A 16,155-nucleotide genomic window follows, 5' to 3' on the forward strand; every position below is an offset into this window, starting at 1 on the left:
TACTATGTAGAGTCTCTTAATGTATAACGTGGTTTTACCTAGTGTGTAACTTGTCACAAAATTATTATTATTATTATTATGATGATTATTATTATTATTTTTATTATTATTATTACCATCATCATTATTATTATTATTATTATTATTATTATTATTATTATTATTGAAAGACAAGATGCCAATTCATTGATGTTCTATTTATTGACCTACTTAGGGCACTCCTACTCATGCGATAGTGAATTTAAACAGACCAGTCTGAACTGATATCGTAATTGAACATAAGGTCTGATCTACTTATTCACAATGACGGAGAATAGAAACTCAAATTGGACAGGTGTTGGGTTGTCCTGATTTTATAATGCATCAGTACATAATTATATAGTCTGGTTCACTGCGTACATTTACTATTATAGTGTTGTACGTAGTGTAAAGGAAATGAACTCCAGACTAAGTACTTTGTAGCTCTGATGTTTAATATTACCCCTTTTAGCCTGGAGGTACCTAAAGCGATGTCTGGTGTTTTTTGTTTGTTTTGTTTTTTTTCTTTTTAATTATTTAGACTTTGAATAGACTGTTCTAAAGTCACATCTTGGCAAACTTACAAATGCTCAAAAATATTTGGCAGAATGACAATAATATTTCTTTCCCTCTTAGCCCAGGTTTTAAAATTTGATTTTTTATATTGTGGAAAAATATTGTCAGCATTTCTAGTTTAATGATTGCTCGTCATTATTTGTCTATATTGTAAATTCCTATTATTCTACAAATGGAGACTACATGACAAGTAAATAAACTTCTGTAAAACTTTACTATAGATTTCTATTGAATACAATAACAAGCTGTTAAAGTGAAACACTGAACACATGAAATATTCATAATTCAAAATTATGGTGGATAGCCGAGTTATACCATTGCGAAACTTAAACGTTCAATAAAAAACAGTAGAAAGTATTGAAAATATTGAAATTATTTGTTTATTTGAGCACGGCTGTAGTATTTTTAATGGTCTCCTAAGATACAAACATTGGATAAACAAGGCATAACGCACATCATAAATGTTTTAATATGCAAGGCTCGCCGATTCTTAAATTGAATGCGCTATATGAATGATTTATTAATTCCAGGTTTTCAAAATAGATTCAGACAAAAAGTGCGTAATGGCAGCGAACTGACATTTAATTTTTAGTTTGTGTACAAATTTCACGGAACAAAAAACAATGTGGAATTTATTGGTAGGTTTTTTCAAATTTTATATATAACGAACTGTTCCATATATTTGTTTTGTATTCTTTTACAAAATAATAATTTGATCCGAATAGTTGTATGTTAACTAAACTTAGTGTCTGGCCCACTAAAATTGCGTGTTTGCCACCATTGACCAATTTAATTGTGTAAATGCTTACTAATGAACACTAAACTATACTAAATACACATGTACGGTAATTATATAGTATAAATAATATGTTAATTAAATAGACTGTCATTTCTTTTTCTTCTTTTTTAAGATACTACGAACGTCCAACAAAAATACAAAATGCTGCAAAATAATTGTTATTATTATGCATAATATTATTATTATAAATAAATATTACTATGATATATTTGATCCTGATCCTACTTTTTCTTTGTAAATACTATCACTTTCCAACTTTTAGTTCAAATCAATTGCGTTTTATGAAATGATAAGCAAACTTTATAAGTTTTGTAAGAAGGAAAATGTTAGAATGATTATCAGCTATTAATACATGTTGGTTAAAATTGTCTTATTATTTTTGCAGCATTCAAGTTGTTTGCTGCTGGCGTGCCTATTTTTCATCACGGGATCTGCGGGTATGTTGGGCTTTATTTTCTTACACACATGTGAAAAGTTAAACATGCAATAGCTTAGACCCTTAAAAGCGACCAGTAGCTCTACAAAATTTAGAAACACAGACAAAGAGAAAAATTGATAACAGATCATATTGAATTAGAAATAATTAAGAAACATTTTATGTTTGAATATGAATATTGACGCTGTTACAACAGAACTAGATCAATTTAATGCAAATATGTTTTAAATTCCACTTATCGAATAAAATTGATTTCAGCGGTTTCAAGTATTTACTTTCATCCAGCCAGCTCTGTAGTTCTGCGACCGAATTCAAAAAGTAAAGATAAAATATAAAAAACCATCTTCATATATGATTAATTTTAGTGAAATCTGATATTAGCCGATGTGGACAGTGTTAGGTTATGAGTCGAATCGACAATAAATTGGATCTTGTTTCGAAACTTAAAAAATTGGCGATAATAATTATTATCAATAAAACCTGCTCGAATCAAGTTAATAACTTCGATTTCCAGCGGATCACAAAGCGGATCATAAAGGCTAAGCACATAAATTTGGAGATCTGCTGACTTCTCCTCCTTGGAAAATGGCGAATTTTACCTGAAAAACTTTCAACGCAAAACTGAGTGCTGTCACCGATATTAGCCGAACGTAGAGAAAGAACATGAAACTTTGTTTCTCATCTGATATCAAAATCAATTTGACTTTACTTCTGATAGGGATCTGATTTTAGTCACATTGAATTACCAATACATATATATTTAGATTTATGCAAACGCCATGGATAGATAGTAACCGGTTAAAACGCTCGTTTTATTTGCGCGTGTGTGTTTGTGCGCGCGCGCGAGTGCACGCGTGCGTGTCCGTGTAAGTGCGCGCGTGTGTGATTGATTGCTTAAGGGTCAAGATGCGAAATGAATAAACAAATCTTGCATTGTCGTATGTTCATTAAATGGCGAAATTACGATTGTCTTGAACACAGGACGCCAGTATAGTATTGGGGCAACAATGCATATTCAATGAAAAAAATGCGACTTATGTAACAGTCTGTACACCAAACTATATCGGTAGGATCATTAAAGTTAACTCAATAAATGCACTGCTTAATATCCATAAACCAGAGTAATTAGAATCCTTTTCGTATAGAAACATGTGTAAATCTTTTCATAAGAAAATAAGCTTTCACGACGGGAACATCGTCTCGTCTGATTAAACAGTAACTCTGTATTAATATGCATCATAGGACACGCTTTAATCCCCGATTCATTCACATTCCATACTAGTAAATAATCCGGCAGCTCTTAATTCCGAAAAAAAATTAAAAAAATAACATAATAATAACATTTAATGTAGATTGATATTGCCTGGAATGGAACGGCATTACGTTAGAAACATGTATCCATAAACATTAGAAATTCAAATCTGAGAAGTAAACGGATATTGGTTTACGTCAGCTGATTTTTAGTTTGAGGGAATGATTTGATATTTGTATTGCCAAATGATTAAACACCATAATGCACCTTTCTAATAATTTTCAGCTGTAATGTGACATGCATTCATTTAAGTCCAACTTAAAACAATTTAAGAATTGGCTTATATTGCAGTAAAGCGAATTAAAAATTCTTCCAAAATAGATTAGTTATTAAGATTATTGCAATAATTCATAAGATTTTTATATTATGATTTTAACTAGGTAGAAGCACAAACAATTTCTAATAAGCCGTAACGTAAACTAGAATCGTTCAGTCTGGACAATTAATCATTTGATATTTTTATAGAAAGTTTAAAAATATGTAGTAGTATGTTGTAGTGCAAACCATGATCAGACAGCATTGTACTGGTCGCATGGTTAGAATCAGTTGCCGCTATCAGACTTACAGTTGTACTTGCTAAATGAAAGTTAATAGTATACGACACTTTGTTATTTGAAACATCAATTTGAACCAGATCCACTTGCCCAAACCGTCCTGAAAACTCACTACAAAAGGCATGTGAATTGTCGCAAAATTGAATATGTTGGAGTGTTTCCTATCATTCTTGAATATTGTTGATCAAATGAATTAGGATTTTTTTTGCCTATTGTTGATTCTTGTTACTTATTGTCGTTATCTTCTTTCAGCGAATGTTTCCTTTTAAAATTACAGTGCTCGGCGAAGACCATAAATTTCAAAGTTCAATTTCGGCAAAATAAGCTGGTCAATATACTATTAAAATGTAATATTAACACGTTTGAAAAAAAAAACTATCTATCAGTCAATGTTAAAATCACTCAGGCTCGGAATTTGTTTTGCATATTTTTATGACGTTCTCAAATTGTGGCTAACATACGTAGATAATTATCTTTTATCTGAAACCGCACAGTTTGCTTTCATAGGTTTAGAATAGGGAAAAAAATCAATAAAAAATGGCATTGAATAATTTTCTAGTTTTAACTAAACTATTTGGTATTCCAAATGTAAATAATTGCTTATACATAAACTCTCCTTAAATGAAAACATTAAAAAGAAATAAAACGAAATATGAAAAAGAAGTTTAAATATTTGTTTTTTTAGTTATAACTGAAATATTGAGAAATGTCGATGTAATAAAATAATAATCTGTAAAAATATTTTTTTCAATGCTGTGAAACATACTTTCCTTACTTTCACTGCTGTCTTTCCAGATTTCTTTCTTCTTATTTCAGCCAATATGTAACATTAAAATGGAATTATTTTAAATAATAAGGTTAAAAAAGAGAAAAAGTACATAAAAGTATATAAAACAGAAAATTAAAATAAAACTCGATATATTTTAAAAGGGGGAAATACACTCGTTCCCCTTTTTAAGGCACTATTTTTACATTATTTTCAGCTAAAGTAATGGTATTGTTTTGTGAAAAGTAAATGACAAACAGCTTAAATAAACATCCAAATTTTATTTTTTGTTTCTTTTGCAAATGTTTTCGGGGGAACCGTTCCCCCGAAGAACAAAAGCCATGTACAGAATACAACATGTTTCGATAAATAAAAAGCAATTTTTTAGTAATAAGAGATGCATTATGCTTACATGGGAACCATTCCCACATCAAAATAAAAAGTAAATTTCAAAACTTATCTTTAACACATATTTTAAAGTGGAACCATTCCCCCTTTAAAAAACAGATATAACAATTTGATCAAATAAAATGCAATAATTAAGATATAATAGTCATGTTACCAGTACGAGGGAACCATTCCTCCATCAAAATATAAAATAAACTTCAAAATTAATTAAACATCAAAACACATTTCTAAAGTGGAATCATTTCCACTTAAAAAAACCGATATAACAATTTCATCAAATAAAATGCAATAATTAAGAAATAAGAGCCATGTTACAAGTAGGAGGGAACCATTCCCCCATCAAAATAAAAAAAAATTCAAAACTTATCTCTTACCCATTTTCTAAAGTGAAACCGTTCCCCCTTAACAAAATAGACATAACAATTTGATAGTATAAAATGCAATAATTTAGAAATTTAGAGCAAGGTTACCCGTAAGAGGGAACCGTTCCCTCATCGAAATAAAAAACAAATTTCAAAACTTATATATAATCAGACAAGCCACACAAACACGAACATTTAGTAATTTAATTCAATTGCAAACGTTTCGGCTATAAGCCTTCATCAGTGCAAAACATAATAAAATTACCGGAAGCGACGTCATAACTTAACACGCGTTAAACGCGCGAAAAACGTTATGGCGTTTAGCGGCAAAACTATGATAACATGTAGAAACAAATATTTATGCTATAAATAAAGCTGGTACATGAATTAAAATGGATCAACAGTGATACAGATGTCTATTAGACAGTGTTAATAAAAATAAGATAATAGACAAACATATTAATATTCATGTAACCTATTATAAATCAAACAATACTTTATTATTTAGTCCCATTTGGAATCATAGTATTTAATTTATGAATCCAAAAAGATTCTTTACATAACCGGTCCATGTTGTTGTCTATAATTTCTATAGGTAAAAATGAAAATCTGACAATGAACACTTATTATCGTTTTGATCCGAAATGGATCGCAACATGTGAAACTGGATTAACGTCACAATTTCTTATATCAAATCTATGTTTATTCATTCTGCATGATACATTTTGATTAGTCTGACTACGTATTTTGCTTTTTACAGCTTTACATGTAATGAGGTAAAATTACATTACGCGTAGTACAATTAACATCATTGTGTAAATCAAAAAACTACCTGTTATGCTGCTATTAAATTGGGAACCAACAATTATATTGTTACAATGTGAACATCTACTTCGTAAACATTGGCTAGATAAAAATGTGCGATCAAGTAAAGCACTTCTAATAAGATGATCTCGAATGTTTTTAGGACGTCTATATGCTAAAATAGGTTTGAACTTGTGGTATCCCGTTTAGTCAAGCTAAACGTTATAGACGTGTCATTTCCGATGACGGTACTTTTAAGCAGTCTTTAGATACGTTAAATAGATATTTTTCTGATAGAAATTATCCTAAATCTATTATTGAGAAAGCGTTTTCTAAAATTGAAGGCATGTCCCAAAATGATGCTCTAAGTCCTGTCGTTAAAAATACTAGTTCAATTAATACCTTTTACTGTATGTTTTAATACATCTCTGCCTAATATTGGTGAAATCTTAAATAAATATTGGGATCTATTACTTTTTTGTCTGATAAGGTAAGCGTTAAAAATTATACATAACAAGTTCAAACCTATTTTAGCATATAGACGTCTAAAACATTCGAGATCATCTTATTAGAAGTGCTTTACTTGATCGCACATTTTATCTAGCCAATGTTTACGAAGTAGATGTTCACATTGTAACAATATAATTGTTGGTTCCCATTTAATAGCAGCATAACAGGTAGTTCTTTTGATTTACACAATGATGTTAATTGTACTACGCGTAATGTAATTTACCTCATTACATGTAAAGGCTGTAAAAGCAATACGTAGGTCAGACTAATCAAAATGTATATGCAGAATGAATAAACATAGATTTGATATAAGAAATTGTGACGTTAATCCAGTTTCACATGTTGCGATCCATTTCGGATCAAACGATAATAAGTGTTCATTGTCAGATTTTTCATTTTTACCTATAGAAATTATAGACAACAACATGGACCGGTTATGTAAAGAATCTTTTTGGATTCATAAATTAAATACTATGATTCCAAATGGACTAAATAATAAAGTATTGTTTGATTTATAATAGGTTACATGAATATTAAAACTTATATATAACACATTTTCTAGAGTGGAACCGTTCCCCTTTAACAAAACAGTAAATATAACAATTTGATAGTATAATGCAATAATTTAGAAATTTAAAGCCATGTTACTGGTAAGAGGGAACCGTTCCCTCATCAAAATAAAAGATAAATTTCAAAACTTATCTCTTGCCCATTTTCTAAAGTGGAACCGTTCCCCCTTAACAAAACAGGTATAACAATTTGATAGAATAAAATGTCATAATTTAGGAATAAGAACCCTATTACTGGTAAGAGGGAACTGTACCCTCATCAAAATAAAAGCAAATTTCAAATCTTATCTATAACACCTTTTCTAGAGTGGAACCGTTCCTCTTTATAATAAGAGCACCGATTGGCGGAGCATTTATATGCCTGAAAAGTGTTGTTGTTGTTTTTTTTTGTTTTGTTTTTTTTTGTTTTTTGGGGGGGGGGGTATAGTAAGGATGAAGCATTTGTAAGACATGGGAATATTTCACATGAATATCTAATTATGAATAAATGTGGAAAATGAAGTAGAGATAAAAGATACCATTCAGAATGCTCCTTCAAAACGCAATCCTCCTTTATACCTGAAGTGCCTTCATAATCATATATATATACAGTTGCTGTTTCCAAAGCACCACCATCAAGTTGTTATCTTGTAAGTTAAAATGCTAATGAAACATGGGTGGAAAGATGCCAGGGGTAAAACGTGATATATGCAAATTTTTAGGGGGCATATAGTTAATGTAGCACGCAAATGATCATTCTATGAAGTTTGACAGTTGTAAAACTGTTAACAATATTAAGGTCATTTGATATTGACCTTTGACCTTGTCACACACACATATATATATATATATATATATATATATATATATATATAGAAAAATCTTATGGCAAACACATTTATTGTTTTATAAGACCATTCCCGCCCAAGAATGATATATATGAAAGAAAGAAAGTCATGAGCGTGAAATTATACATAGAAAAATCGCACGAAAAAATCGGCACGCCGCAGCCGGGACTCGAACGCACGGGTCTCTGGATTGCCGGTCCAGTATGCTAACCACTACACCAGAGCGGCCGTTGCTTTATCTTCGTGCTAATTGGCCTTATATATTTAAGTTATTTTTAACGTAATTGTGACGTTATCACTTTTATTACCATAGCGGTAAGCTATTTATAGCTTCTTTTCCCGCAGTTGGCTGACTCAGTCACTGTTATTTATTTTCTTATGGCAAACACATTTATTGTTTTATAAGACCATTCCCGCCCAAGAATGAATATATATGAAAGAATGAAAGATATGAGCGAGAAATAATACATAGAAAAATCGCACGAAAAATCGGCACGCCGAAGCCGGGACTCGAACCACGGGTCTCTGGATTGCCGGTACAGTATGCTAACCACTACACCACAGCGGCCGTTGCTTTTTCTTCGTGCTAATTGGCCTTATATAAAAGTGATGACGTCACAATAAAGTTAAAAATAACTTAAATATATAAGGCCAATTAGCACGAACAAAATGCAACGGCCGCTGTGGTGTAGTGGTTAGCATACTGGACCGGCAATCCAGAGACCCGTGGTTCGAGTCCCGGCTGCGGCGTGCCGATTTTTCGTGCGATTTTTCTATGTATAATTTCACGCTCATGACTTTCTTTCTTTCATATATATTCATTCTTGGGCGGGAATGGTCTTATAAAACAATAAATGTGTTTGCCATAAGATATTTGTAATAAGAAAATTAATAGTGACTGAGTCAGCCAACTGCGGTAAAAGAAGCTGGTAATAAAAGTGATGACGTCGCAATAAAGTTAAAAATAACTTAAATATATAAGGCCAAGTAGCACGAAGAAAAAGCAACGGCCGCTGTGGTGTAGTGGTTAGCATACTGGACCGGCAATCCAGAGACCCGTGGTTCGAGTCCCGGCTGCGGCGTGCCGATTTTTCGTGCAATTTTTCTATGTATAATTTCACGCTCATGACTTTCTTTCTTTCATATATATTCATTCTTGGGCGGGAATGGTCTTATAAAACAATAAATGTGTTTGCCATAAGATATTTGTAATAAGAAAATTAATAGTGACTGAGTCAGCCAACTGCGGTAAAAGAAGCTATAAATAGCTCGCCGCTATGGTAATAAAAGTGATGACGTCGCAATAAAGTTAAAAATAACTTAAATATATAAGGCCAATTAGCACGAAGAAAAAGCAACGGCCGCTGTGGTGTAGTGGTTAGCATACTGGTTCGGCAATCCAGAGACCCGTGGTTCGAGTCCCGGCTGCGGCGTGCCGATTTTTCGTGCGATTTTTCTATGTATAATTTCACGCTCATGACTTTCTTTCTTTCATATATATAATATATATATAAATATATATATATATATATATATATATACGAGGGCTGTCCGGAAAGTTCGTAGACATGTCTCTTATTTAATAACAGTTGGTCGTATCAATGTAATCTTTTTGATATTTTGCTTAAATATGCATTTGCTTTAAATATCTTTATTAATTAAGATGAAAACACTGATATTTGCAACATACCCATCACCATGGTAACATGACTGACGGTTTACGGAGGACTTTGATACTATTTCAATAGCCAACAAAACGTTTATAAAATGTGTAGCTATAACGCAAACGCATAATGATTAACGTGACATCATAAGACACCATTGCATGACATTTGGTTAAAATTTTGACGTCATCAGATAATAAACAACTTGTTTATTACGGTTAGACGCGGTTAGCTGCGTAATATTATTGTAGAAAAAAATGACGTCAATTTCACGTACGGAGCAACGGAGTGTAATCAAATTTTGTGTCAACGCTAAAATGACACCGACTGAGACATGGAAGTTTATTTCCAAACCTGATTCGGCCGCAAATTGTTCGAGACAACTTGTATTTAAATGGCACAGTAGATTTAGAAGCGGGGACGATAGTGTGTTAGACAAAAACCGCACCGGACGACCGAAAGTGGCACAGTCGAATCACGTTGAATGTGTAACAGCGTGTCTTCAAAGAGGACAGACGTCGCACTGTAAGGGAAATAAGTGATATTTTAGGTTTAAAAACGGACTATGGTACATGAAATAATGACAAATGAACTAAACATGTCCAAAGTGTGCGCAAGGTGGGTACCACGATTGTTGAAAACAGAGGAAATGGCAGAGCGGGTGGATGCGTCATCGGAGTTTTTAAGATTTAACGGTACCGAGGGCATTTCGTTTCTACCGAATATTATTACCAACGGATGAAACTTTGGCTGCATCTATATGAGCCAGAATCAAAGAGGGATTCAATGATATGGAAAACACCAATATCCCCAGCACCAGTGAAAGCTAAACAAAATAAATCTGCAAAGAAGTTTATGTTCATCTTCTTTATGGACTCCGAAGGGATGTTGCTCCAGCACGCCGTACCAAGCAATCAAACAGTCAACGCATTATATTACCAGAAGGTAAATATTAAGCATGAAATAATAATATCAATTATTAAAGTAAATTAATTCATATTTTAAACATATTAAAATTTAAGACAATATATATAGCATGTGCGCTTTATTTAGATGGCTTATAAACGAATACAGAGGCAATGATCAACTTTAACGGACTTTCATTTTATTCCAGGTTATCCGCCGTGATCTTATTCTCGCCATTAGAAAAAAGCGGCCTGATATGGACATAGAGAAAATGTATTTTCACCAAGACAACGCACCTGCACATTGTTGTGAGGAGACGCTGCTCACCATTGACTTCCTTGGCTTATGCACCTTACTCTCCCGATTTAGCACCAATGGAATTTTCCGTTTTTCCGAGATTGAAGTCTGAATTACGCGGGAAAAGATTTTCTGACCTGGCGGAACTACGCATGAGTGTCCGATCTGTGGTATCTGGTTTCGATCGGAATTGGTACAGAAACGCTTAAATGCAATGGGTCAGCAGACATCGGAAATGCGTGGCACCACATGGGCGTTGTTTTGAGAAAGAGTGAGAACAGACGTTCATTTGACGTTTATGACGTCAAAGTGCTCCGTGATTGTTTGTATATGTTATATGTCAAGACTGTTTATGTTAATATTCATCACAGTTAAATGGTTTTTTGCAAATTTGTTTATGAGATATGTATATTTTTGCTGGCAAAAATTCTTATATGTATGTATTGTTTAAGAGTGAAAAATGAAATAGTATATGAACTTTCCGGACAGCCCTGGTATATGGATCTTTTATTCAATGTAGACAATCATCTTTTGAAGTTTGAACACTGTAAAATAGATAAATACAGAATCCCTAGAGAAAGCCCAACACGGCAAAATTGAAAATGTTGCAGGCTCGGTTTGATTGAGCCTGTTCATGGACGGTACTGGAAAGTGCAAGTTACCGTCCACGCCCCCTAGCACCGGCTTAAGCAGAATTCAACATTTAAACGTGAAATGTAAGCCAAATGGAACTTGTATTATCTCCAGAAACCACATGGCTGTTCATCCTATAAATTGGACAGCTGTAGGTTGATTAATACTTTAGTTATTGAGCGAAAAACCGTTTTTAGTTTTAAGTTAATACTAATAGTGACATTGACCTTTGATCTAAATATCAATAGGGGTCTTCTAATCAATATGGACAATCATCCGATTAAGTTTGAATATTGTTGGCCAGATGGAACTTAAGTTATGCTACGGAAACCAAATGGCTAATGGACAGATGGACGGACACCAGGGGTATAACATAATATGTCTGACATTCTTTCGGGCATAAAAAGCGTAAATTTAGAAAATTAGAGTCATGTTACTGGTATGAGGGAATAAGTACCTCTTTAAAATAAAAAAATAAATTTCAAAACTTATCTATAAGACATTTTCTAAAGTGGAAACGTTCTCTCGTCAAAATTAAAAAAATAAGTTAAGTTTTTTTTTTTAAACTGAACCAAACATGTAAACAAACATCTTGTTCAAGACATCGAAAAACGCAAAATCATAATTCAATACACTACTTAAAATGTTTTTTTTAGATGGTTATATTTACCAATCATACAAATATGCTTTTATAGTATACAAAAACACCTTTGATTAGAAAGATCTTGTTACATCTACAAAAAATAGCCACCCCAAAAGGTGGGGGCAACAATTTACTCTTTTTTAAAAACGTTTTCTAAAAGCAAACAAATAAACAGCTTTTATAAGGAGAAAATTTAATTAACCAATTAAACTTGTTTCTTTTATTTTAATAGGTTTGTTTAGTCACACTTGTTGTTTAGTCCATGTATGAATAATTTTCATTAATAAATGACAAAGTAAAGAAAATAAATTCAATCATCTGACCTTGAAAGTCAAGGAAATTTAAAGGTCATGATCATATCTAAATCATTCAACATGTCTGTTTGGTCGCAAGTGTTGTTTTTTCCATGTATGAATCAAAATCCTACATAAAACACAAAGTTATGACAACTTAACCAAAATGCAATAATTTGAACTTGACATGTCCTTTAAAGGTCAAGGTCAGTTCAACCTTTCAGCATGTCTTGTCCAAATGGTTGTTTTGTCCCCCCAAGTTTGAAATACTTCATCCGACACATGTTCGAACTCATCTGAGCAATTACCTAGACAAGTATCCTGACCGAGTTTCATGACAGGTGAGTCAAAAATGTGACTTTCCATATTTGAGCAGTGTGACCTATTTTTTGACCCTAGGTGACCCATATTCAAACTTGACATAGAAATCATCAAAACAAACTTTCAGACCATTTTCCAGGATATTTGGATGAAAACAGTAGCCACTAATTTTAGCTCATTGGACCTAGTTTTTTCAACTGAGATGACCCATGTCCAAACTTATCTAAGCAATTACATAGACAAGCATCCTGACAAAGTTTGATAATGATGAGGTAAAAATTTGACTGCTAGAGTATTAACGAAACAAGAGCTGTCGGTAGGACAGCAACGCTCGACTATTCTTAGTGCTTTATAGTAAAAAAAGCCTTGATTAAAAGGTAAAATTTTCTCAGTAAAGAAAAAGGTAAAATTTTTCTTTAAATCCATATTGCAGTTATAGGCCTTGGAGAGAGGCCTATTATGCTCTCAAAGAAGAGCATAAAATTTCAGCATGTTTCAAAGCCTTATGTCAATGAACTTTGAAAATATTTGAGGTATTACTAACGTAAATTCTAAGTCGAAAAAGGGGCATAATTCTGTCAAACTGCTTGATAGAGTTACCTCCTCCTGTTTACAGGTTGGGATCATGATGGTCAACAAGTACATGCAAAGTTATAAGGCCATATGTCAATGGACTTTGAAAATATTTGAGGTATTACAAAAATTTTAACATAAATTCTTAGTCGTAAAAGGGGCATAATTCTGAACAAGTGTGCAAAGTTTTATGTCAATGGACTTTGAAAATATTTGAGGTATTACAAAAATTTTAACATAAATTCTAAGTCGAAAAATTGGCTTAAATCTGTCAAAATGCTTGATAGAGTTACCTCCTCCTGTCTACAGTTTTGGGTCATGATGGTAAACAAGTGTGCAAAGTTTCAACGCCATATGTCAATGGACTTTGAAAATATTTGAGGTATTACAAAAATTTTAACTTTAAAAATATTTGAGGTATTACAAAAACTTTAAGGTAAATTCTATGTCGAAAAATGGGCATAATTCTGTCAAAATGCTTGATAGAGTAACCAACTCCTGTCTACAGGTTAGGGTAATGATGGTGAACAAGTGTGCAAAGTTTTATGTCAATGGACTTTGAAAATATTTGAGGTATTACAAAAATTTTAACATAAATTCTAAGTCGAAAAATGGGCATAATTCTGTCAGAATGCTTGATAGAGTTACCTCCTCCTGTCTTCAGTTTTGGGTCATGATGGTAAACAAGTGTGCAAAGTTTCAACGCCATATGTCAATGGACTTTGAAAATATTTGAGGTATTACAAAAATTTTAACATAAATTCTTAGTCGTAAAAGGGGCATAATTCTGTCAAAATGCTTGATAGAGTTACCTCTTCCTGTCTACAGTTTGGGGTCATGATGGTGAACAAGTGTGCAAAGTTTCAAAGCCATATGTTAATGGGACTTTGAAAATATTTGAGGTATTACAAAAACTTTAAAGTAAATTCTAAGTCGAAAAGGGGCATAATTCTGTCAAAATGATTGATAGAGTTACCTCCTCAGGTGAGCTAAAAGGAATAACAATGTTACAGTCAAATAAATCAAATATGGAGCAAAATTTAAAGTCTAATCATTTGACACATGTGAACTTTGAAGGTCAAAGATATTTTAAGTCATGGTCAAGTTCCAGTCTGGTCTACTTGAAGGTTCTTTTCCAAAGGGTTTGTTGTGAAGACACTCTACTTTGTAATGAAACAAAAGCCATGTTAAAGTTTTTAGGATGGCAACAAGAAAGTAAGGCAATGAGTTGTACATGGCAATAGCTCGCACTTTTTTATTCTTAAAAAAAAATCAAGCCTAAAACTAACAAGAAATGTCGAACGAAATATATGCCCCCCTTTCTAGCCCTTGACTCACATTATTTATAATTTAGTTATAGAAATTTGCCATCCATAAAGGGTTACAATGGAAGTGTTCAATAATGGCAGAAAAGAATGAAGACTTTGTGATAAATAGTTATCGAAATAATGAGACATTTAAGGCCCCTGTGACCTAGACCTTCGACCTAGTGACCCAAAATCAAAAGGTGTCATCTGATAGTTATTCCTTAAATTATGCAGCTACCTCACATCATTTTATTTATTATGTTCTAAATATTCAATGATAAGGTGTAATCCTATCATAATTGTATGAAAAGTTCTCTGGCGTTTTACAAAATACAGTAACACACTACTATAGATTTAACAATTTGCATTTCCTGTCTCATAACATAAATAATTGTATTCAGAGAAAAGATACAATCAGCTTATATAGTAAAAAATGAAAAAATTTGTTTAAAAAGTTTCGATAAATTTCTAAATTTTCACATTTCAAAATTATAACATTATTATTCGTTGATACCAATTTATTTCACTGCTTACAGGTCAAAATTCGACGTATGTAGTTGTTTTGCCGGGGCAAGACATACTGAATGGAACAGAAAACCCACAAATCAAGTATGAACTAGTTATGACCACAACTTCCCCTAACCCAGTGGATGTGATTATAACTGGTATGATATTTTCCATGTTATCATCAACATTGCATGTATAAATATATTAGTTGGCAATATGACTGAAGTTATCTACTTATGTCATTTCTTGCATGTAATGCAGCGTAAATTAGGAGCTAATTTCAATCGAAATGGAGCAGTTGAAGAGACAAAGAAAAGAACATATTGGAAGAAATAGTTCATGATCACAGTAGAATACACCTGTTGTTAATAGAAGTTTATTGATTATTTCATTTTGAAATATTGTCAAATCTTTAACAAAACAACAATAATAATGACCAAAGTTTGTCATTCTGAACATTGTATTCAGCGATTCGAGTTTGTCGGTATATATTACATGAAAACACTGCTTAATTAGCATATATTTTATACTTAAATCGATCGCAAATTATTCAACCTGGCACCTGAAGAATGATTCCAATATTTAGAAGTGAGAAGTAAGAATACCGCTTAAGTTGGTGATTTATAATAACGCTTAAGTTTCAGCCGTTGACCGGTATGAGGAAATTAAAATATTTACACACTTTAGACTTTAACTGCCAGAATTGAAAGCGATCAGCCTCTTGTCACCAGTATATACCCTGGCCCATTTTGTATTATATCTGCGGGTTTTATATTTTGTTTTACGTTTATTTACAGTAATTTTCCCAGAACATCTAGGATAATAGGTTCTTACTCTATGAAACCAAAAATAATACTTCGAATAGGTGTGGTGGTCAAATCGGATCGACTGTCTGATCCGCAGATAAAAGATGGTATACCATTATATTCATACCCAAGACACTATGGTATGGACGGATCACAGTATCGAACAAAGTCGATTATAGTTAAAGCTTTCGGTCCACGTCTAATTTCAATCTCACAGTTTTGTGTAAATAAAGAAGACTTACAGCATATTATTGAGAAGGTACT

General features: G+C 32.6%; 1 long non-coding RNA gene and 3 other non-coding genes across 4 annotated transcripts; all 4 read left to right on the forward strand.

The window, feature by feature from the left end:
- Positions 1–968: 968 nt before the first annotated feature.
- On the forward strand, positions 969–15,241 carry LOC132725019 (uncharacterized). The gene is made up of 3 exons (XR_009624994.1): positions 969–1,232; positions 1,779–1,830; positions 15,115–15,241. It is a non-coding gene; the product is annotated as an uncharacterized LOC132725019 (long non-coding RNA).
- On the forward strand, positions 8,619–8,691 carry Trnaa-ggc (transfer RNA alanine (anticodon GGC)). Its single transcript has one exon. It is a non-coding gene; the product is annotated as a tRNA-Ala (tRNA).
- Positions 8,951–9,023, forward strand: Trnaa-ggc (transfer RNA alanine (anticodon GGC)). The gene has a single exon. It is a non-coding gene; the product is annotated as a tRNA-Ala (tRNA).
- Trnaa-ggc (transfer RNA alanine (anticodon GGC)) lies at positions 9,302–9,374 on the forward strand. The gene has a single exon. It is a non-coding gene; the product is annotated as a tRNA-Ala (tRNA).
- Positions 15,242–16,155: the final 914 nt, after the last annotated feature.

Source organism: Ruditapes philippinarum, unplaced genomic scaffold, assembly GCF_026571515.1.
Source record: "Ruditapes philippinarum isolate M1 unplaced genomic scaffold, ASM2657151v2 ctg5175_1_1_1_1, whole genome shotgun sequence".
Taxonomy (NCBI): domain Eukaryota; kingdom Metazoa; phylum Mollusca; class Bivalvia; order Venerida; family Veneridae; genus Ruditapes; species Ruditapes philippinarum.